Here is a 3,220-nt window from a genome sequence, read left to right on the forward strand (position 1 = left end):
CAGAAGTCAGAAGACTTAACATTGGAAACATGAACTCTCTTGGAGCCATTCCCAATTTTATTTCAGAGGAATTCCCCCTTGCAGAACCACTCCCACGATGGAAGGCAGGGATGAAGGAAGCCTTTTGAAATGTATTTATTTTTTAATCTGAAAGTTGAAGAGTTTCCCCTCCCCCCACCATGGAAACTACTAAATTAAGAGTCTGGGTAAACAGTTTGAAGTCTCCTTTTTAGGATGGGTAAACAAGTAAAGAGTACTCAAAAATTCTCATTAAAGGTACACAACCATCCTGAGTTATTATTTCCAAGGGAACGTTATCTCAGTCATGGGTGGAAGCCTCATGGGTGACGAGAGATCAAGGCTTTTACTTAAAGAACGAGGCAGCTGTCATTAAGCTACTAAGTGTGAATATGAACTCTGCTGTGACACGTTAGGAAGAAGTAAAATATGACAGGAAAAATAGCGGGCTTAAGATTGAACTGTGAGGGAAGGCTTCTCTGTGGAGCTGCTTATTGAGGCCGGTGGAGGAGAAGCAGCCCACTGGGGTGGAGCGGAGAGAATGGCCGATATTCCAAGGTAGGAGGGAGTCTGACAGTGAACAGAAGGGACAAACGTCCAGAGCCCGGAGAGTGCAGCCAGGGTGGGAATGAATGAGAGGGCAGGTCGAGAGATAGGCAAGGACTAGATCACCTATGGCCTCTTAGATCATGGTAAAAGTTTTGGATATTATTTTTACTGTGGTAAATACACATAAGACAAAATTTGCCATCTGAACTATTTTTAAGTGTACTGTTCAGTGGCATTAAGTACATTCACATTGTGTGCAAGCATCACCACCCTCCATCTCTAGAACTCTTTCATCTTCCCAAGCTGACTCTCTGTACCCGTTAAACACCAACTCCCATTTCCCTCTCCTCGCAGCCCGTGGCAACCACAATTCTACTTTCTGTCTCTATGAATTTGAATACTCGAGGCACCCCATGTAGGTAGGATTGTAAAGTATCTGTCTTTTTTGACTGGCTGATTTCGCTCAGCACTATGTCCTCAGCATTCATCCATGTTGTAGAATGCATCAGAATTTCACTCCTTTTTAAAGTTGAATGATACCCCATTATATGCATATGCCATGTTTTGTTTATCCATTCACCTATTGATGGACTTTTGGATTATTCCCATCTTTCGGTTATTATGAACAATGCTGTTACAAACACCAGTGTACAAATACCTGTTTGAGTTGCTGCTTTCAATTCTTTTGGGTATATACTCAGAAATGGAATTACTGGATCATATGGTAATTCTACATTTTATTTTTTTAGAGTCGCCACGCTGTTTTCCATAGCAGCTGCACGTTTTACACTCTCACCAGCAATGTACAGGAGTTCCAGTTGCATCACACCCTTGCCAGCACTTATGATTTTTTCTGATTTTTGTTTTCTGTAATAGCAATCCTAACGGGTGTGAAGAAGAGTTTGAAATTATTGAGTTAGGAGCCATTGCATGATTTTGATGAGGGAATGACACAATCCCTTTTCTTTTTAAAAAGATCACTCTGGCTGATGGATGGAGAAGAGATTGAAGGGGAGAAGAAAGCAATGGGGCAGACTAATTTTGAGAACATTTTGGTGTCCAGGAAAAGAATGATGATGGTATGACCTATGGTAGTAGTTCTGAAGAAGAGAGGACACAGATTCAAAATATACTTTAGGGTGAGGCGTGGTGGCACGTGCCTATAATCCCAGCACTTTGGGAGGCCAAGGCAGTCAGATCACTTGAGGTCAAGAGTTTGAGACCAGCTTGGCCAACATGGTGAAATGCTGTCTCTACTAAAAATACAAAAATTAGCCAGGCATGATGGCATGCACCTGTAATCCCAGCTACACGGGAGGCTGAGGCAGGAGAATCGCTCGAACCCGGGAGGTGGAGGTTGCAGTGAGCCAAGATCGCGCTACTGAACTCCAGCAGCCTGATGGAGACTAGGGAGGCAGCCACCAAATTTGGCAATCAATGCCCATAAAATATTCAGTGCAAACATCAAGAGACAGAAAATGGGATTGGTAACATGGATACTGAGGAAGCCAACTCAGAAAGGTTAAGTAAGTAACTTAAGTTCACACAGCATAAAATGCAAGTGGCAGAGTCAAGAGGCAAATCTGGGACTGTCTGATTATGAAGCCTGGTCTCACCATTTTATGTCACTTCCTTCCAGTCAGAGCCGACCAGTCTCCAGGAATTTAGACTGCTGACTGCATTTATCCACTTTGGGAAATCTCTAGTAATAAAAGGGAGACACGCTGAGTAATAAATGTGAAGTTTAGAACACAAGCCTTGCAAAAGCTTTCAAGAATAAATAAAATTTCAACATGGATAGCCTGGGAGGTCACTCTCCCCAGGCTCTGTGGAAGTGGTGTTGGGGAGCATAGATGTTTGGTCCATGATGTACAGTACAGCCCCTTTCCACAATGTTGGAGATGAAGCTGGGTCTCCCGCTTGCGCCTGCATATTCCTATAGCTTCCCTGAGTCCTGTGGATGATGACTGGTGAGACAAATCATGCAGGAAACATGTTTAGTGTGAAAAAAAATAAAACAACAACAAAAAAACCCAACATATTTGGAATGTGATAGACAACAAGTGAATAGACAATCTCACTTATAAATTGTACTTAATAGAGTTAATAAATTCAGTTGCCTTTCGCTGGGGAGCAATGAACAATTTCATCTCCCCCCAAAGACTCTGGAGTCAAAGGTGGTGTTTAGACTCTGTTACCCGGAGCGCTGGTCTCTCATCTGTGTCAGGTACTTGACACAGAGGTATTTTACAGAGGAGGGATGCTAAGTCACGAGAAGGATGAACAGGAAGAGAAGGGTGATTACAGGCTGGAGGTTAAGAACAGAGATTCCGAAGTTTCACAGTACGACTAGGAACTCACTGACTGGCTGTTTGCTTGGCTAATGCTTCATCCTCTCCAACATTCAGCTTCATCATCTGTAAAAGGAATCCCGTAATGTCTATGTCTCAGGGATCCTGTGAGGGTGAGGTTAGGCATTGCACATGAAGGGCTTAGCTTAGCAAGTACTAGTTGCTTGTTAATCTTTATTACAATGGCAGTTGAGCATATGCTTTACCTATGGAGGACACTTTACCTCTGAGCACCCTAGAGAAAGGAGAGTTTGGCAGTTTAGCAAGGGGGGTCAGGGGACGTAGGAGGATGGCTACACAAC

At 43.2% G+C, this 3,220-nt stretch overlaps 1 non-coding gene across 1 annotated transcript; it reads left to right on the forward strand.

Annotated features, from left to right (window-relative positions):
- Positions 1–2,355: 2,355 nt before the first annotated feature.
- Positions 2,356–2,564, forward strand: LOC112134776 (small nucleolar RNA SNORA73 family). Its single transcript, XR_002916128.2, has one exon. It is a non-coding gene; the product is annotated as a small nucleolar RNA SNORA73 family (small nucleolar RNA).
- Positions 2,565–3,220: the final 656 nt, after the last annotated feature.

This window comes from Pongo abelii, chromosome 7, assembly GCF_028885655.2.
Source record: "Pongo abelii isolate AG06213 chromosome 7, NHGRI_mPonAbe1-v2.0_pri, whole genome shotgun sequence".
NCBI classification, from domain to species: Eukaryota; Metazoa; Chordata; class Mammalia; order Primates; family Hominidae; genus Pongo; species Pongo abelii.